We start from the raw sequence: 21,450 nt of genomic DNA, 5'->3' as shown, positions 1-21,450 counted from the left end.
GGTTCTACATTTAATGAAATGTTTTGTCCTCATTTAATGCACTGCTTATTCCTGCTGAAGGAAATGTTTTACTCTTGCAAAGGAGTTTAATGAAATGTTCACCCTTGCTTGGTGAGAAGTTAATTGATTTACTTACCTGATGACCTGTGGACTCTTGCTACAGGATATGCTCATCCTTGCCTGATGAGCTGGTTGTCCATGCTAATTCTTTCATGAAATGTTTATTGTCAACTAATGAAATGCTAATCCCTTAATGAAATGGTTTTTGCAATATGCTACATTGATTATTGAACTGCTCCCTTTACTCCCCTCTGATGAAATACTTTGATGAGTAATCGATACTGTGATTTTCCACTCCTGAACCTTGCGCTTAGATAAAAGTTATTTGATTTTTAATCAAACTCACTGGAGTGGCGTCAGGCATTGCGTGCCTTTTATTGTCTCAGTGGATGCGTGTGCTGTGTAGTCACTTAACACCTAAGCTTTCGGGTGCCTACCTGCTCGTGCCAGGCTACCCCCGGGGAACTGGTGACCCCAGTTCCTACATTGGTGCCGAGCGGTGGGATTCAGGACCTGTGACTATACAGCACCCTCCAGTGAGACGGAGTGCGCCGCAATTAGACTGGCCACCTATTGTGCCTGCAAGCATAATTAATTGCCCCCACTGTCTAGCCTGAGTGTATAGAGACCTGTTTGACCCAGAATTGTTACCTACGTCCTAGTTGCTTTCCCTTGATTTTATCTGGGTCCCCACCTGGCAAAATCGAGTTCCAGCTGGCCACCTGGAAGAGTACACAGGGGCACAGCCATGGGAATTTTGTCAGGGGATGGGGGTGCCGGTTGGGCGGAGGGCCGCTAAGGGGGAGCTCCGTACCGCTTTGAGGGCATGGGTAAGGGCCCACCCAGAGGGAAGAGGGGATGGGGAACAGGAGGGGCAGGTCACACCAGGGGAGGTGGGTGCTCCAGAAGGACTAGACCTACTGAACACTGTGATGAGTGGAAATGTGTCGCCAGGAAGACGTTCCGGGACAGGCAGTAGTGTATCTAGGAGGAGTGCGTCGTCAAAGGTGTATGAGGACAGGAGGGAGGAGAGGCGATTGAGGTTGGAGCTTGCTAAGCTAGAGCACGAGAGGGAGAGAGAAAGGGAAGATAGAGTTTGCTTTGGAGAGAGAAAGATTAGCTATGGAGGAAAGGAAATTGGCGCACGAGCTCCAGCTTAAAGAAATGGAGCTGCGAGCATTACAATTAGGTGCGCCAGGAAGTTCTAATGGTGGCAGCGTACCCAAGGTTCGGGGGAGTGATCCTGAAGGGAGTGGTGCAGGGATCTTCCGAACCAGCGAGGCGGGAGAGGTGAGGAGTAGCCCAGCTAGGTCCCAGGATAGTGAGAGGGTTGTAGGGCCTCACATCCCATCTACAGGAGGGAGTGAGACGGGGAGTTGTCCCGAGGTGCCCCAACCGCAGTCACAGGGCCTGGAGAGTTCCATAAGGGGATCCCAGGTTGGGAGCCTAGGCTGTGCGGTTGTGCCTGCCAGTAAAGGGGATCCCCTCGTGTCAGGAGAACCCGGAGCATCAGTAATCGGAGCTCCTGTTTAGGGTTCTGAGCAGTCGCAGGGTTTAGATCCTGGACTGGGTGGTTCAGGTTCAGGAGTTGCCTGACCTGGAGGGTGGGGTACCGGTAATTCAGGTTTGACTTCCAGGGGTACTTCTCCCGGTAGGTGGGTGCGGAACTCTGGAAGGGGGTGCGGAGGGAGGAAGTACTCTCCTCTGTCACCGGCTCAGCCACAGGGCACAGATCCCGGGTTGGGTGGCCAGGTTGAGGGTTTGCCGGACCTGGCGGGTGGGACCTCTGTAACCAGAGTCCCCCCCCATTTGACTCTCAGGGGTACTACTCCGGTTAGGAGGGTGCGGAACTCTGGGAGGGGGTGCAGGGGGAAGGAGGACTCGCCCCTGTCACCGGTTCAACCTAAGGGTCTAGACTCTAGGTTGGGGAGTGAGTGGTGTTCTGAGGGTGTCCCGCTTAGGAGGAAAGGGCGGAACCCCAGAAGGAGAGGTAGGGGGAGGAGAGCCTCGCCCCTGGTGGCTGGTCAGTCTGAGGGTTCGGACTCCAGGTGGGATGACCAGTGGCCGTTTGAGGCTGCAAGGAGGAGAAGGAGAGTGGTCAAATGGTACTACGGGCTTGGGGCTACTGCCCTCCATTCTGTGAGAGAGGTAGGGCCAGAGACTTTTGGACTGTCTAGAGGCCAGTCCTGGCCACATCCCGCTAGGGAACACCAGTGGGGTGGGTTGAATGGTGAAGAGCTGGCAGGTGCCATTGAAGTTACGGGCCTGCGTCCACCTTTTTCCGCCCCAAGCAGCGAAGCCCATCAATGTGATGATTGGTCTACCCTGGCTTTTGGCTGGGGGGGGAGTTGTGTTGTACTTGGCCCTTTTCACGGAAATCTTTTGCTTTTTGCTTCCACAAATTCAGGATGTCCCCCCTTTGTAATGTAGTTGTATAGGCCCTATGAGGTTGAAATGCCCTGTGTATTATTCAAATCAATGCTAGGTGCAGGTGCTCTCTACCTTCAACATGGCTGCTATAGGCCTGAGTATTGTGTTTGGAGAGCGAAGATCGTGCATGAGAGGGAGGGGGGAAATTGACGAACGTACAGCTGAGTGAGAGATAGGCTGTGGTCTGCGTGTTAGCATGATTATCACGCAAATTATGGAGCAAGTCTGTGGCCTGATTAATATTGTTTGCGATAAAAAAAAGGAGAGCGAGGAGTCTGTGGCCTGAGTAATGGCTTTGGAGTGCGAAGAGCGTGCATGAGAGGGAAGGGGGGGGGGCAATGGGCGAACGTGCAGCTGAGTGAGAGATAGGCTGTCGTCTGCATCTTTGCGTGCAGTAAAGGAAAAGAAATACATTTTACCAAAAGCATGTAAATTGTATCATATATTTAGATGCAATGCCGGAAACAGCAAAATACAAGTCGGGCGCCACACTTTGTACTTATGATGCAATGACAACTTGTATCACCTAAAAGAATAGCACGCAAGTAATGGAGTCTGTGGCATGAGTAATGGGTTTGGAGAGAGTAGAGCGTGCATGAGAGGGAGGGGGGTTGGAATAGACGAACGTGCGCAAGTAATGGAGTCTGTGGCCTGAGTCAAGTAATGGCGCGGCCGCGAAATGAAAGCCTTTGATGCAGCAGGGGGCGGAGCTGAACCCCTTGAAGTGAAGCTGCTGGCGGCACCACGCTGGGGAAGTGACAGATGGCTTGGATGTGAAGCTCTTGGAGGCAGGCGGATCGGACAAAAGCTCGTGCACGAGAGCACATGCACTCGTGGAAATCCGCTTTGGGAGAGCTTAGTTTAACTCTTGGTTTCACTGCTATAGACTCGTCCTATTCATTCCTGCGGAATGGAATAGGCCGAGACCTAAAAAACCTTAGATATTCACTGGAAAAAAAGGTTGCAGGGGCATTATAGTTAGGCTGATGTTTCACTCGTACAAAACCAGAGAAATTCAGCGGTTACTATAACTCGCACCCCCGCAATGCACTGCATATGACCTCACATATTACATCACTGATTACCTGGTCAGTGACATCACTCATGACATCTCAAATGACATCTTTGATTATATCCACAAAATCGATGACGCACCCACTCACACACCCATGTAACCTTTCATACACCCACTCCAACTTTCACACTACCATTCTTGAAACCATTGACACACCCATACCAGTACTTACATACCCACTAACTGATTCATAGGTCTACACACACATCCACCCAGTCACCCATACAACCACTCGTACACCAACTCACTCCCTAATAAAGCCACTGATATATCTACTCATACATCCAGTCACTCACACACACTGTCACCCCTAGAGCTACTCACACAACCAGTCAGCTACCCATAGTCATTCACACACCCACCTACTCACCTATACAGTTATACACACACAAACTCACTTATTCAGACAGATACTAATGACTTACTAACCCTTACAGTCTCCGACACAAGCACACACTCACCCATACATTTACTCTCATAATCACTCACTCATACAAAGTCACTGATATACTACAACACTCACGTATACTTTCTTTCCTATATGGAGTTACTCACCCATACACCACTGACACATAAATTCACTCACTGACACAACCATATGCACACTCTCTCACCCATACAGCCCCTTCCAGACGTACTAATGAACCCTTATAGCCACTGATTTACCCACTCACTAATTCATGCAGGGAGTCACACATACCCTCACCCACCCACACAGACATACATTCATACAGGTACTCAGAAAACCAATCCATAGCCCATACTGCCACTCATACCTACTCACCAACCCGTGCAGCCACTTACACATCAACTGACAAACTGATACAGACATTCACAGAAACTAGTCACTCACCGATACATTCACTGAGACACGTATAATCACTCACTTATACAGTCAGTCAGTCACCCACTAAATCATCCATACAGGCCCTCATACACCCACTGATTCATCAATACACCTTTGTGTACATATATTTAACACTCATAAACTTTTTAGAAACACTCACAGTCACCAGATGATGTCATCAGTGATGTCATGAGTGATGTCACTGACAATGTCATGAGTGGTGTAATATGTGACGTTCCTGTAACCTATGTTTTTTTCAGTGAATATCAAAGGTTTTTATTAATCCTATTTCCTAACTATAACAGCCCTGTCACCTTTGTTTTTTTCAGATATATATATATATATATATATACACACACACACACACATATACATATACGCACACATATGTATAGATATAGATATGTACATATATGATTTTTTGTCACTGAAAAAAACAGGTTACAAGGACGTTACAGTTAGGCTCAGATTTCACTCCTACAAAACCAGTGAAATTCAGCAGGTATAGGTACCTGAGTTAACTATACTTTACGACCCCGAAATGCACAGCTTATGACCTCACATATTACATCACTCATGACATGTTCAGTGACATCACTGATGACATCTCAAATGACATGACCGAGGACATTGTCAAGTGAGTGTAAGTGTTTTTAAGAGTTTTGGGTGTTAAGCATATATAATTACCTACTACAAAAGTTAAATTAGTATAATAGGTGCACTACCACTGAGTGATACTACTTGTGACATATATTATGTGAGTGGCAGTGTGACTGCGTGTATCCTTGAGTGGATGGTTGTGTGAGTGGCTGTGTGACTGCATGTATCCTTGAGTGGATGGTTGTGTGAGTGGCTGTATGGGTGTATAAGTGTGTGTGTGAGTAGCTGTGTGGGTGAGGGAGATGCTGTGTGAGTGGCTGTATTGGTGAGTGGGTATGTCATGGGCTGTATGGGTGAGTGAGTATCGGTGTGAAAGGCCTATTGGTGGGTAACTGGGTATCCAGTGACGGTATGGGTGAGTGAGTGAGTGGGTGTCTAAATGGCTGTATGAGTGAGTGATTGGGTGTGTAAGCCGCTCTATGGGTAAGTTAGTGGCTGTTTGAGTAGGTGTTTAGTTAAGTTATTTGGTGTGTGAGTGGTGTATTGGAAAGAGTGTCTGTAAATGGCTGTGTGGGTGAGTGAGTGGATGTGTGAGTGCTTGTACGGATGCATGAAATGGTATGTAAGTGATTGTGCGAGTGCTTGTGTGGGTGAGAGTAGCTGTGTTGAGAGGCTGTATGGGTGAGTAGGTTTGAGTGACTGTGTAGGTAAGTGGGTGTATGAGTAGCTATATGGGTGAGTGAATGGTTGAGTAAGTGGCTGTACACGTGAGTGAGTGGGTGTATGATTTGCTGTATGGAGGAGTGAGTGAGTTTGTGAGTACTGGTCTGAGTCTGTGAATGGGTAAGTGAGTGGTTGTGTGGGTGTGTGAATGGGCATATGAGGTTGTATGGGGGTGCGTGAATGTCATCAGTCATGTCATTTTAGATGTCATGAGTGATGTCACTGACCAGGTCATGAGTGATATAATATGCAAGGGCATAAGTAGTGCTATTCCAGGGTAGTTATAGTTAAGAAATTGAATTTTAAAAAAACCTCAGAAACTCACTGAAAAAACCAAAGGTTACAGGGACGTTATATTTAGGCTGACATTTTATTTGTACAAAATCAGAAGAATTCAGCTGACTCGCGCCACCACAATGCACTGCTTATGACCTCATATATTACATCACTCATGACATGCTGAATTTCTCTGGTTTTGAATGAGGGAAATGTCAGCCTAACTATAAGGTCCATGTAACCTTTGGTTTTTCCAGAGAATTTCTGTGGTTTTTTTTTAAGTAGTAGTCGCGTTTTCAGAGTGGTGGAGAAAGGGGGCGGGCCTCCGACCAGCTCTTAGGAATACCGCTGTGTAGGACTTACATTTTAGGCTTAGGGACCTGTCTTTTTTTTTTTTTATTGTTATATTTAAAGGTGGGAGATGAGTGGCCCCCCTCACGGGCCATTTTTGGGCCCAGGGACCCCATTCCCCGGGGCCGCCCAGGGTTTTTATATATATATATATATTTTTTTTTTTAAAGGGAGGTGGTTGCATGCGGCCCCCACCGTGCCCATTGGGGCCCAGGGACCCCATCCTACAGGGCCAGGCCTGTCGTGTTGGTGCGCCGGTCTCACCCAGTGGAGAAGCGTGGCTCAGTGGTTAGAGGCGGCAGACCCGGAAGCTGAGATCGGCCGTGGACCAGGGTTTGATTCCCCGCCTCGGTGGGTCTCGGGCTCAAAAATTCCACGGACTCGACAATTCTCGCTCCGGTGCCTACTCGACTCACGGGGTCACACTCTGCGACTCTGGGCAATAGCTTGCTTAATCTCCACTACGGCCCCTCGCGGCGGGATGCCTGGCTTTCACCTTGTGGATACCCTGCCGGGGTATCTCACAGGGGAATACCAGGACGGGTTCCCTAAGCAAGCGCCTTGATACCTTCGGGTGATACGTGCGCTATATAAGTCGCAATACATACATACATACATACCCAGGGCACCCACTTTTTAGGTCAAGCGTAGCGAAGGGACCTCTTGTATACTTTAGTATACTGAATATGTGGACAGAGTCAGACGCGCGCATTTTCCGTCTCGGATTTGGCCTCGTGAGCGCGCGTTTGCTGCTGGCATGAGCTGTGAGCGGGTACGGCGGCGTCAGCAGCGTCTGTTCTCGAGTGCTCCTTTTCTTTTACATGGAATTGTATACATGTGCTTGTTGCTTTCACTCAGTGATTCATTAGCTAGTGTAGTGGCTAAGCTATGAGGAACACGCATTTTTTCCACCATGCCCACAAAGTCAACAGGGAGGCTCCTGCCGCATTTTCTCCGTATGAGTGGTAGCATTCTAGACTATTGTTGGAAGCCGGTTGTAAACGAATCGTTTAATTACGTTTTCGATTTTGTGACAGAAGCCGTTGTAAACGAATCGTTTAATTAAGTTTTCGATTTTGTGACAGAAGCCTGGCTAAGTATAAATCACAGTGCAATCTATAGTTAGCCATTGTGCTAAGATCCATATGTGAAAGAGACAACGTGCAGTTCAGTGCGGGACGGTTGACCTCCCGCTCTTGCTTTTAGTCGCACCACTGACGCGAAACGTCAAAGTAATTTGAGTGGGCTGCCTCAGCTGAGTCCATTGCAGTCTGTCAACACTGCCACGGGGGGAACATGGACGCGCAGGTGGCTCTGCTCCGCGCTTGGGAAGCATTGAAGTAATGCAGCAATATATGCGCCTTTGAAGACCGAGGTGGAAAACTGTGTAAAGGAAAATCTATTAGATTGGTGTAAACCCCTTTGAATACATGATTAGAAGGGCGAGTGAAAATGTAAAAGCAGATAACATGTAAGAAGCCTCTTCGTGAGGAATCAACAATGTGAATAATATGCTCTGTTACCAGCATCCTCGTAAATTGGTGGTGTGGGGTAGTTAATTACTATCGTGTTAAATATTGTAATATGAGCGCTACATTTCTGGGAATCTCTTGTACAGTTATCGGTGCGAACTGTACGGGGAGCATCTCTGCTAGAAAGCCCCCCCCCCATACGTGGGACTTGATCAGAACATGTATGAACAGAACTGTATCAGGGACAGTCCACTGAGCGTTCTAGGTGTAGGGGGTGACATCTCAGACAGAAAAATGTCCCTACGTGTGACATGCTCGTAACGTACATGGACTGCAACTGTCGACCGACGTGCAGCCAGCACCAAACCACAATAGGGTAGTCGAGGTCTTTTCTTTCATACTTTCCTATGGGTTTCGGGAAATACATTTTGTGGTTTCCTATTGTACGGAAATAGAGCAACGTACGATTCCTCGCTGCCTAGAAATGTCCACATGTACTGAAAATGAATAAAAAAGAGTGAGAGAATAGTTCACAAATTCAACGTGTTGCCGATGGAGTTGAGTGTGTGACTAAGTTGCAAGAGTGAGTGATTACATTGGGTGAATGTGAGTCAGAAAGGGAGTGCTTTGAGCGTGTGAACGGGTGATGTGAGTGAGCGAGTTTGGTGAAAGTTCGTGACTTGATTATGCATTTGAGCTGAGTGGGTAAGAGAGTGCCTGGACTACCTCGCCGAGTGAATGAATGTGTCTGTGAAGAAATTTGAGTCAGTGAGTGAGTAAATATGCGTGTCACTTGGTAAATTGCCACAGATCTCCATGGGTCACCCCTGGGTCACCGAATACATCCTCAGAGGGGTTCATGCAGATGACGTGTTTCACGTTTTCATTGATTCATCTTTTCGGTATCATCGTGACTTCCCGCGTGAATTCATTTTCTCCTCGCGGTGGTTGTAGTATGACGGTTCCTGCACACCCAAGCACCGCCCACATAACCTGTCATTAACATACTAAAAGAGGCGCGGATTTCCCATCGGAAACTCCGCACTCATTATGTATGTGAGAAATTAAGGTGATTGTAATGGGGGGGTGGGCAGGGGGGGGAATAACGCAGTATGACAGAAAAAAACAGATAAAGTGCTTAATCTGTTTTTGGTTTGGCATGTCTGACAACATACGAGCCGACCACGCAGTACAGAGTAGCTTTACACAGGTCGGATTGGTAAAGCGTCACTCGGGCAATGGCCGAGGGACCAGAATCCGAGTTCCAGCTGCGGGACACTGTTTTGGGCAGCCTGGGGGCTGATTTGGTCAGTGTCTGTGCTCTTCGGATGCCGCCTGCGGCCCAGTGGGAGCCTGAGTGGCCTTTCTGGAGGCAGATGGGCCCCTATCACCTGCGTTTTACCCACGGGGCACAGGTGTCACTCCCTTTCTCTCGCTGGGCCGGACCTTTAACATATGCAGATTGAGCAGCGGCAGGGGGCCTGAACTGAAGTCACCTCACTTGTATTTATTGTGTGGTTCACCAGTGTGAACTAATCCAGGTATTTTAATTTTTTTATCTAAGTGAAATTAAGAAAACATTCCTCTGTTTTAGACCCCCCGCCCCTTCGTTTCATAAAACTATGCCGAAGCAGTGTTTTGCGGAAAGTCAATCGCAAATGAGGGCCACTTTTTTTTAGGGTGCCCACAACCATTTTTTGATCCCAATCCAACTCTGGATTTACAGAATGCATTTTATTTTCAGCAGTACGAGAGTGTGTATGGCCGCTCACTCTGGGCCCACACTGAAGTTTTCGAGCTCTCTAAACGACAGTCTGCTGCTTTTTGGGTCTCGCTGGTAATGCATCCGAAGGATGCATGTGTCCAGCTGGAGACGTATAGTTATCGCTCTGGGGGGAAGGAGAGACAAGAAGGTGTTACGAGCTTTTTCCCTGGATTTGCGCACGTTCCGTCCCGCGCCGCGCCGTGCACTTCCCTCCCATACTCCCAGCAAGTCAGCCTAACGCGCGCGCATGCATGCACACAGACACACACACGGCGCACACGCACTTACACAGACACGCAGGCACCCAGACAGGCAACCCCCTCCCCCCCCCCAGTCACACACACACACGCATACACACAGACTCCAAGACACATACACACACACACGCACGCTCACACACAGCCCGCCGCCGCACGCGCGCGCACACACACATGCCCCCTGCCCTCGCAGCCCAGCAACAAGGCGAAGCCCCACTCACCGGCTTCCTTGGTGCAGCGGCTCTCACCGGCAGCAGGACTCTTCCTCCCTTCTTTGGCACCGGGGCGCAGGGTAGGCTCCTGCCTGCTCCGGTGCTCCAAACAATCGCGGCTCTTCCGTGGGAGGCGGGGTAGGCTCCCGCCCTCCTACTTCCTGTTTCCGGTTGTCTCGCCCGGCCTGCCTGACTTCCTGGTCGCAGGCCGGCGGCGCGACTGCAGCACGCGCTTAAGTTATGTCAACAATCACAGATCCTGCTGTCATGCTTGGCCCCGAGGTTAGTATCAGCCTCATATTTAAGGGCGTGTGGAGAAAATGTTGTGAATTATTAATAGAGGTTAAGAAATTTACATATTGGTGCCCGCAGGTTGGTAGTTTAACCTATTGAAGCCTCTCTGGAGGCGCCCCAAAATGTGAGAGTTGGACGAATCAATTGTTCGTATGCATGGACAGCCGAGACTCAGTTTGAGGATGTTTCTAGATGACTGTGGATTGTATCTTATTAATGCGCTACGATATGCTTGTTTTAGAAGTCCACATGTTCTGCTTTTGAAGTACCTACTTTTTGCTGTCATGTTTGAGCTTGAGTTCTCATCCTGCTACAGAAACGAGAACTTAGACACTTAAGCAGTGTAAACAGAATGTGGCTATGTTGTATATTATGTATAAACAAATGCAGTTGTAATAACCACTTGGAGGGAATCTCCAAGCTCTGACAACTGTGAGTGATGTTGCAACCCCAAGTTATGTCATTACTTTTATGTAAAATGCTGGGGCACCCCAGAAGGGGTCCCAGTGAAGAGCTAGATTGTCAAAGCTTTAAAAAAGGACAAGACCTCCCAAATCCTTCTCAGCAAAAAGACTGAGGGTTGGCCCAGGCACAGTGAAAGAGCACCCCCGTTCCCACCCTCAGATTAAATCTAAATGTAAGGTTTTTGTGGGAATAGGACATGTGTGAGAGACCGAATATCTGGTACTAGCCCAGTCTTGTTGCTGGTTGTCCTCAGCTGGTTAGAGCTCCCCACACTGAGACCCCCCTCACACATTTGTGGATGGAGTCACAGAGAGCCTGGGCGGTATCCATCTTGGCAGCAGGTGTGTTCAGGATCTCACACTGATCTCGTATTATTGCGCTCTCTGATACACTGAACATAATTTCACAAAAGTTCTTTAGAAAAGTTTAAGCTATTGCCATTATAAATTACAATAACTTTTATTTAAGTATTAGTTATTTAAAAAAATTCAACGCCATTGTTATTTGTAATATCAATACATCTAAGTCATGTAAATACAAAACATATTGCATTACAAATGCTATAGGTATCACATTTGCGAAAGTTATAACTATTGGCATTGTAAATGACAAAGCTATTAATTTAGGTATTTAAAAAAAAAAAACATAAATAAAAACTTTGCCATTTACAATACCAATAGCTCAAACTTTCCTAATGCGAGACCTATTGCATTGCAAATGCTTGTTAAACATTGGAACTGCAGGGGAGCCTGAAGGCCCCGGCGGCCACTGGCGGTTCCCCACCTCCTGCGAGAGCCGGCATTGCCTTCAGACCCATGGAGCTGCTAACATGCAGCTCCCTAGATCTCAAAGCAATTTATCCGTTTACCTGTTCGCTTGACAGGAGGCAGAGAAACAGACATGGTCCGTTTTCAGCAAGTGAGAGCATTTTCTGCTTTCACTTGCTGAATGTGGAGCACTGTTTGCAATGGCTTCTCCCGCCAAGCCATAGCAATATGCAATATAAGTGGAGGTGGGCACCCCGGGACATTGCTGGAGCCGACACTAGGGGGTGGCGGTCCTCAGGGCCATCTAGGGCTATGAGGTGGGCTGCGCTGCCTCCCACCTTTCTTTGTTTTAGCATTGAGCAGGTGGTGATCACCAGGGGGTCACCCGTCCCCACACGTTACATTTTTAGCATTTGCCCCCGGGAGGTTGATTAATCAATATTTAGCAGCCGTTGTGGAAACCAACTCTACTCTTCATGTTTCGCAGTAGGGCTACTGTGCAGATTTTAGCACAGAGACGGCTCTTCTGGAAGTGGCAGAGTTTGTTAGGGAGAACCTTCACAAGAGCACACCTCTCACAGCGTTGCTTCTTGATCCTTCAGCTGTATCGGATTTATAAAGGGCATGGCGACCCAAAGGCATCCCAGCCCTGGCGGACACAGAGAAACACTACACCAAGAACGGGAGTGTTACCTGAGACCCAGTTCCTAAAGAGCCAGGTCTTAAGGGACTTTCAGAAGCTCAACTCATTATTCATGGAATGAATTGCAAAAGGGCAGCATTCCAAATCTTGGTCGCGTTAAAGCCAAAAGACTGTCCTCAACTTTGAGCCCTTCTGCCATCGGGGACGGTAGGTAAAGATGAGTTGGTGGATCTGAGAAGCCTATTCGGGGAGAAAGGGGTGACCCATTGGCGAGTGATAGAAGGGCTACTAGCATGAAACGCTCTGTGCACCGTGCACAAGGAATTACATTCAATCCTTTGGGTAATGGGTAGCCAGTGGAGATCGATCAGACCCCGTCTGGCTGATTCATACCTACGAATGCCCAGGAACAGTAGTGTAGCCGCATTCAGCATGACTTGGAGTTTATGAATAACTGCCCTTGGAGCACCTCGGTAGAGCAAGTTGCCTTAATCCAGGCGAGAACGAATCAGAGCCTGGACTACCAGCCTCATTGAGGGCTGAGGGAGAAAAGGCAGAATCTTGCGCAACATACGCATAATTCCAAAAGAAGAGGCTGACAGTTTGGTAGCATGACTTTCCATGGTCAGTGTTTTTTCCAGCCATCCCCCCAGGCTTGTTATAGCTGGTTTGGGAGCAGGAGGGGGACCAAGGCAGGCCGGCCAATCAATCAAGGGCCCTTTGGGGAGGGGAAATACTACTGCGAATCATAAGCTCTGTCTTGGCTCCATTTAACTTAAGGCAAGACTTGTTCATCCAGCTGGCCAACTGCTCCAGACATGAATCCAAAGTGGTCACGGAATGGTCCACGTCTGGGGCAAGAGAAAAAACAGCTTGGTAACATCCAAACAGGAGACGATAGAACTCCCAAAGGGAGTCATGATATCCGCCAAGGGTTGCAAGTACACATTGAACAACGTAGGACTAAGGGAGGTCGTTTGCAGTACTCCACAGGTAACTGGTAGAATAAAAGAGGAACAAGTCTTATAATAATCTGGAAGGATCCTTCAAGAAGGAGCCAATACAATCCAGAGTTTTCTCTTCGACACCGGCCTTATGAATCCTCTTTAAGAGTGTAGAGTGGTGCAGGGTGTCAAAGGCCGCGCTGAGGTTCAAAAGAATAATCGCTAATGAAGCCCCTTGTTCAAGTCTCTTTTTTGCATGCTCCACCACGACTTACAGAGTGGGTTCGGTGCTGTGCTTAGGCCAAAAACCAGTTTGAGTGTGGTGTAGAAGTGAATTGACCTCAAAGAATTCAGAGAGATGTCTGTTCACATATTTTCTCACCTCCTTACTTATGCCTGGAAGCAAGGAGATTTGACGAAAATTCTTTGGGCATGTGGGTTCAAGGTTGGGTTTGTTAAAATGGCTTTCACTAAGGAGTGTTTCCATGGTTGTGGCATCAGACCCTTTACCAGGGGAAAGTTGACCAATTTGAGTATGGTGGGGAAAATAGTCTTGGATCCAAGAGCAAGAATCCTTGGAAGTGAGGGTCCAGAGGGGATCCAGATTTAATTTTGCTAAGGAATTCGGGGTAAAAGTAAATCCATATTTGTAAAGCGCAAACTACTCACCCTTATGGGTCTCAAGGCGCTGGGAGCCATCATGGAAATTAAGTGAGCCACTGCCCAGAGTCACATGGTGCTGAGCTGAGCTGCCGCCGGAGCCAGAGATCGAACTGTGAACTCTGTGCTCTGAAGTCAGCTGCCTTGGCAGCTCCACCACACCTCTCCACTCTCCAGGCTCTCTTGTGGGTCAAATCCTTCTTGGAGGGCAGATCCCAATGGATGTATTTACACCCACATTTCCATCTCCTACACTGTTAGACCTGTCAGCCCTAGGGTGGTCTTTCCCTAATGGTGGCAGCGTACCAGGAGCTCATCAGGAGCCCAGATTCTGGTTACCTAAGGAGGTGATAGCGAGCTACACCAAGGGGGATGACATTGCCAGGTGGTTGGAGGCGTATGAAGTGGCCTTGACTGCCCATGGGGTGCCTGAGAAACACTGGGGAGGTGGTTTGTACCGGTATATACCTCCTGATGTCAGGGACTCACTCCTGTATTTGGAGAAGGCAGACCAGTTTAGGTATTCCCCCATGAAGGAGGCGCTTATCAAACATTTTGGCCTTAACCCTGAAAGGTATCGCCAGAGGTTTCGTGGCAGCCATAAGCTGTCCACGCAGAATTGGGTAGATTTTTTTGAATATGCCCGAAAGGCTCTGGATGGTTGGGTGCGTGGCAGCGAGGTGCGTGATTTTGAGGGTCTGTATAACCTTTTTTTGAGAGAGCACCTCTTGGATAAGTGTTTTCCGGAGTTGCGCCAACATTTGGTGGACCGCAAGCTTACTGATTCCCGTGAGCTTGCGGAGGAGGCGGATATTTGGGTCAGCACCCAGGTGTCACACAAGGGCCCCAGGGGAGATGGCCCGAAAGGGCGCCCCTCAGAAGAAAGAGGGGGGAGATAAAAGACCGGAGTTCTCACGAGGTCCACAATCTAGACAGTTTGGGAAAGGAGTAGGTACCCCACCTCAGAACCGTTCCCCAAAACCCACTTACCCTCACAAGAGTCAGCAGCCAAAAGTGATCCGGTGCTATGAGTGCGGAGAGGTCGGACACTACAAGGGAGACCCCCAGTGTCGCAAACGACCCCCAGGCCCCACTGGTGGCAAGAGTCCCGGGATGGCTAGTGTAGCGCTTGGGTTGGAGCTGCCCCTAGATAGGGAAGGGGAATGGACAGGCCTGACCCTGGTTTCACTCGGGGATAAAGAGATGGTCCCAGTGACGCCCTTACCATTGAATACTGCTAAGTACCAGCAGAGGGTGAAGGTCAATGGGGAGGAGGTGGACGCTCTGAGGGACAAAGGAGCCAGCATGACCACCGTAGTGAGGCGGCTGGTGTCCCCTGAGCAGGTTGTTCCTGATGTGTACCATCCGGCCGTGTTGGCTGACGGCAGAATGAGCTACTATCCCGTGGCTCAAGTTCCCTTTGATTGGGGAGGAGTGTCAGGCCCGTTGAGAGTTGCGATCAGCCCTGCCTTGCCTGTGGACTGTCTGCTCGCTAATGACCTTGAACATACCGCCTGGAAGGAAGTGGAGTTTAAGGCCCACATGAGAGGCTGGGATTACCAGGGTGGACTTGCATAGTCACGCGGTCCATGGCTGCCCGGCAAGAAGCTCAACCCGGGTTGGAGCCTGAAACAACGTCCCAACCCACTGTCGATCCAGAGGAGAGTGTTGTGGAGGACACACCCCGTGTGATGGATGGGGAGCCCGCGGAGGTAACCCCGGAGTCCGTGGAGGTGGATGTCGTTCCCGTGGGGGATTTGCCGACCCTTGCCGAGTGGCATGTGGAAGGAGGTCCTACCCGGGAGGATTTCTGTCGGGCGCAGTGCCCTATGCTTGAAGGCATGCAGCGACAAGCCGAAGCCCAAGCGATGAACAAGGAGACCGGCAACTATCACGTGTATTGGGAGGATGACCTCCTGTACAGTGAGCCAAGGGTTCCAGTGCATGGATCTTCGAGGACCTTAGTGGTCCCCCAGTGCTACCGGGCCTTTTTGATGGAACTGGCGCATGAGATACCCTTAGCCGGACACCTGGGCCAGGACAAGACCTTTGCAAGGCTCGTCCCACATTTTTATTGGCCTAGGATGAGAGTTGCCTCTGACACCTATTGCAAGACCTGCAAGACTTGCCAGGCCAGTGGCAAGACGGGGACCAAATTGAAGGCCCCATTGGAACCACTCCCAGTGGTCGGGACCCCTTTCGAGCGGGTCGGTATAGACATCGTTGGGCCGTTGGACCCTCCGACCTCTGCGGGACATCGGTTTATTCTGGTTGGTGGACCACGCCACTCGGTACCCGGAGGCCATCCCTCTGAGGACCGTTACTGCACCTGTGGTGGCGAGGGCCCTGATGGGGATATTTACCCGAGTGGGATTCCCCAAGGTCGTGGTGTCGGACAGGGGCAAAAATTTCATGTCGGCCTACATGCAGGCCATGTGGAAGGAGTGCGGAGTGACCTATCGGTTCTCCACTCCTTACCACCCCCAGACTAACGGGCTCGTAGAGCGCTTCAACAAGACCTTGAAGGGGATAATCCGGAGTCTGCCAGAAGACCTGAGGCGGAAATGGGACATCCTCCTCCCTTGCTTGCTGTTCTCGTACCGCGAGGTACCCCAGAAGGGAGTCGGGTTCAGCCCCTTCGAATTGCTCTATGGCCATCCCGTTAGGGGATCCCTCAGTCTGGTCAAGGAGGGTTGGGAGAAGACTTCAAAGAAGCTTCCCCGTAATGTTGTCAGCTACATGCTGGCATTCCGCAGTCAGATGGCCAAGCTGTGGAAGGAAGCCTCAGACAATCTGGAGGCTAGCCAAGCCGTCATGAAGGAGTGGTATGACCACAACGCTCGGACGGTGGAGTTGGACGCTGGACAGAAGGTGTGGGTCATGGAGCCTGGGGAGCTTAGTGCCCTCCAGGACCGGTGGACTGGTCCATACGAGATTGTGGAGCGTCGAGGCCAGACCACCTATGTCGTGGACTTGAAGACCCCCCGACAGCCCCACCGGGTGCTCCACGTCAACCGCCTGAAGCCTCATCATGAGCGATCGGAGTTTGCTCTCCTCATGGTGACGGATGGGAGCAAGGAGGAGGAAAGTGAGCCTCTTCCTGACCTTCTAGCGGCTCAGGAAAAGGATGGTTCAGTGGAGGGAGTTGTCCTCTCCCCATCCATGACCCCAGAACAGCAGAGGGACTGCCGCCAGATCTTGGCGCAGCACGCCTCATTGTTCTCCCTCACGCCTGGAATTACACATCTGTGTACCCATGATGTGGACACAGGGGACAGTCCGCCAGTGAAAACCAAGTCTTACCGGCTGTCCGATAAAGTAAAGAATAGCATCCAGGGTGAGGTGACCAAGATGCTGGAGTGGGGTGTGATCGAACCCTCCAGCAGCCCGTGGGCTAGTCCGGTCGTGCTGGTGCCGAAAGCGGCCGCGCCAGGCGCCACACCAGAACTTCGGTTCTGTGTGGATTATCGGGGGTTGAACTCTGTCACCAAGACAGATGCTCACCGGATACCCCGGGCAGACGAGCTGATTGACCGGCTGGGAGCAGCCAAGTACCTCAGCACCATCGACTTGACATCAGGGTACTGGCAGATTGCCATGGCCGATGGAGCGAAGGAGAAGACAGCATTCTCCACCCCCGAGGGCCACTTCCAATTCCGAGTGATGCCCCTCGGGCTCAAGAATGCTCCGGCCACCTTCCAGCGGTTGGTGAACCAGGTATTATCTGGCCTGGAGTCCTTCTCAGCAGCTTACCTGGATGACATAGCTGTCTTCAGTAGCACTTGGGAGGACCATCTGCAGCATCTCCAGGAGGTGCTGCGGGCGTTACAACGAGCTGGCTTGACCATCAAAGCTAGCAAGTGCCAGATTGGACAGGGCTCTGTCGTGTACCTGGGACACTTGGTGGGCGGAGGTAAGGTGCAACCCCTCCATGCCAAAATTGAGACCATCATGGCCTGGGAGCCCCCCAAAACTCAGACTGAGGTCCGAGCTTTCCTCGGCCTCACTGGCTATTACCGCAGATTCGTCAAGGGATATGGCACCATCGTGGCCCCCTTGACCGAGTTGACGTTCAAAAAGCAGCCACGTCAGGTCATCTGGACGGCTGCTTGCCAGGAGGCATTTGAAACACTGAAGCGTGCGATGTGTACCGATCCGGTGCTGGCCACTCCGGATTTCCAAAAAGAATTCATCGTGCAGACAGATGCCTCAGAGCATGGCGTAGGCGCCGTGCTGTCGCAACTCAATGATGATGGCCAAGACAAACCTGTGGCCTTCATCTCCAGAAGACTCCTCCCTCGGGAACGGCGGTGGAGTACCATCGAGCGAGAAGCCTTCGCTGTGGTCTGGGCTTTGAAGAAGTTGAGGCCATACCTTTTTGGCTCTCACTTCCTGGTTCAAACCGACCACCGACCCCTTCGCTGGCTCATGCAAATGAGAGGCGAAAATCCCAAGTTGCTAAGGTGGTCCATTTCCCTACAGGGGATGGACTTTAGGGTGGAACATCGGCCCAGAGCTGACCACGCCAATGCTGACGGTCTCTCCCGGTATTTCCGCCTTAGTGATGAGAACTCCCTAGAGGTTGGGTAGCTCTCCCCAGTTTCAGCTGGGGGGGGACGCATGTTAGACCTGTCAGCCCTAGGGTGGTCTTTCCCTGTGATTTTTTGCCCTTGCCTCATTTTTTCCACCTATTTTTTTGTTGGCCCTTAGGTCTTCGGGCACCTTTTCATAGCTAATCTGTGTAAGGGTGCAGGTGCTCTCTACTTCCAACATGGCTGCCACTGGCCCCTGCTACTGCAGCGTGGTCTTTTAGTGTAGCACCCTAGTTGCCAGGAGCAGGCTGGGTCCCCATACAATGTTGCAACACCAGCCACCCAGCCCCTGTCCATAGTTAGAGTGGGGAAGCTCCTGGAACCTTCCAGAAGGAAGGCGGACCTGACTTTTCCCGCCTTAGAGAGTGGTCACCTGACCTGGGCATATATAAGCAAGGGAGGGAACTTTTTCTAGTCAGTTGGGGCATCACTGACCTGGGGAACCCACGCAGGAGTTTTAGGCGGGAGGGCCTAGTGAGGAACCTATGCTACTGGGAGTGACAGGATTTAGGTGCTGCCTCTTAAGCTCAGTGAGGTGACCAAAGCTAGCCCCCTGATCTGGCCCAGTGGTAGGGAACCCCAGGGCCCATCTGCAGTGACTGAGGAGAAACTCTTCAAGCCTTCAACTCATAACCCCCCCCCCTCTTCCACTTCAAGAAACAAGCAACTAAGGGCGCAGAACCATCCAAGCGCCAAGAAAACTGCTTCCTGTGACCAGAGACTGCTGGGGGAGTGACCAGGTACTGGACTGTACTGCCCTGCGCATCCCCTGCCTTCAACTGGGCCTACCTGTCTCCCCCTGACTGAACTGTGTGACAAGCGCTATAATTTGCTCCCATCCTGCCTGCCCTGAGCTAACTGTGCCCTCGTGAATCTAGCGCTGAAGCCCCCTGTGAGGCACTGGAATTCTAAGGCGCTTTTCCCCTCAGGGATCATCCTGCCTGCGAGGCGTTACAGTTGCCCCCAAGCGCTCGCCTGCTGTCCCCGTAGCGCTGTGATAGCTTGGCGCTACCCGCCGTCACCGCGCTGTGCCCTGAAGCGCTAATTGCCAGGCCAATTCACCGCAGGAATCTCCTCAGAGGGAGCGTGTATCCCCCCTCGGCGGCCCCCATATGCCAGGAGAGGGCCGCCGGAAGCCTCAATAGGCCGCGCTGGGCCGGGAAGTATCCTCCGGCTGGAGCGACACCTCAGCCTGACCCCCGCGGCGGCCCCCGTAGGCCAGGAGAGGGCCGCCGCACCGCGCCCGTCAGGCCGCACTGGGCCCGAAGCCGTACTGGGCCCGCGTCACGTGACGGGGGTCGCGAGCCGTGTCATCTGCCGCGCCCCCGCCTGAGCCGCGCCGTGACTGGCTGCCGGCCCCGTGCCTCTGCCTACCTTCGAGGGAAGCCCCAAGATCATCGCGGAGGGGGCCGTGGAGCCTGAGAGCCCCCTCCGGTTGCCCCCAAACGCTAATCCAGCCTCGCCCCAGCGCCGGGGCTCCTGTACTGCCCTCTCGTCGTACAGGGTCGGGCGAGGCCCAGGAAGCGCTGGAGCTCCTACTCCAGTCCCCTGAGTCTGCGCAAGGGCTCCGGAGGGCCGAAGAACAGCAGGTAACCCCCGGGGAGGAGGGCGGTAGGCCGGGAGAGGCCCGAGGTCGCCCCTCCCCCGGGGTGAACTGAGACTGGGCCCGTTGGCCCCCCTGTTATTGTGCCTCGAGAGTTTGGAGGTCTGGGAATAGTCACGTTCCCCTTCATATCGTTTTGCCTGCATATTTACCAGCCTGAAATGTTCATAGTGCACCGTATTTACAAGCCTGAAATGTTCATAGTGCACCACATTTACAAGCCTATTAATCGGATGGAGAGTCACTTCACTGTACTGAATTTTCTTGCAGGGGTGGACTTCCATAGTATTCTGATGATCTGATCTGGGTCGCAAATCGATGTGTATTCACAAGAAGAGAAGCTTGTGGAAGGTTGCTAAAGGCTGTGTTCTTTGAAGTTCTCTGTTATACTGGAAAGTAACTTGCTGAAATGTTTTATTACTTCCTATGAAGCGCAATTTAGAGAGCGTCCATGAGAGGTTTAATGTGTTACTTTAATGCAATACTATAGTCGCTTCTTGTAGGATCCTCCAGGTTTATGGAATTACCCATTTGCCAGCCGAAGAGTCTGATGCGACAGGCGGGGTTATGTAATGTTTCACTGCTTAGATGAGCTGGTTATTATTTTAATGAAAAGTCTTACTGCAACTGCTTAATGAAATGTTTACCTGAAATGCTAATGAATTACCAATGCATTGATCTAATTGAAAGCCTATATAAAAGATCTTGATTTTTCAAATACAACTACTGGTGTGGTCTCCATTATTGTGCCACTGTGTGTTTCATTGGATGTGTGTGTTAAGTAGCTGCTTTACACGTAAGCCCCTGGCTGCCTTCCTGCTCGAGCCATGCTACCCCACGGAGAACTGGTGGTCCCAGTTCTTACATATACCAATGGTATGTGGCATGCCGCAGGACTCTGCCATGAGCCCGTTCTTGTGCAAGCTTTACCTTTCCCTCTTGACGGATCTCATTAAATCCTGGGATGTCACGGTTGTGTTGTATGCCGATGACACCCAGTTGCTTTTCTTCTTTCAAAACAACACAGAGGCTGCTTTTTATAATTCTAAAGAGTGTCTCAGAGGAGTTACGGCCTGGATGGAAGCTAATTGTTTAAAATTAAATCCTGATAAAACTGAAGTGTGTTGGTTTTTAATCAAAGTGAACCCCCTCCACCTTCACTCTGATGACCACTGAAATAAACGCTCCTCGCATTCATCATCTTTGGCCAAAAACCTTGGTTTTATTTTTGATTCCTTGCTCTTCTTTGCCCGTCAGATCAAACACATTTCTTCTGTCTGTTTCATGATGTTGAAAACATTTAGCAAAATTCCTTCATCTGGTTCTAGAAGAGACAAGGAAATCGGTAGTCCATGCCTTGCCCACCTCTCGCCTGGACTACGCAAACCACCTTTCACCTATGTGTACTTGATAC

The 21,450-nt window shown here is 50.6% G+C and overlaps 1 protein-coding gene across 1 annotated transcript in view; it reads right to left on the bottom strand.

The window, feature by feature from the left end:
- Positions 1-21,450, bottom strand: part of LOC144809431 (uncharacterized) — a 255,275-nt gene that overhangs the window by 136,371 nt on the left and 97,454 nt on the right.

This window comes from Lissotriton helveticus, chromosome 1_1 (genome assembly GCF_964261635.1).
Source record: "Lissotriton helveticus chromosome 1_1, aLisHel1.1, whole genome shotgun sequence".
NCBI lineage: Eukaryota > Metazoa > Chordata > Amphibia > Caudata > Salamandridae > Lissotriton > Lissotriton helveticus.
This window is presented reverse-complemented; position numbering and strand designations above follow the sequence as displayed.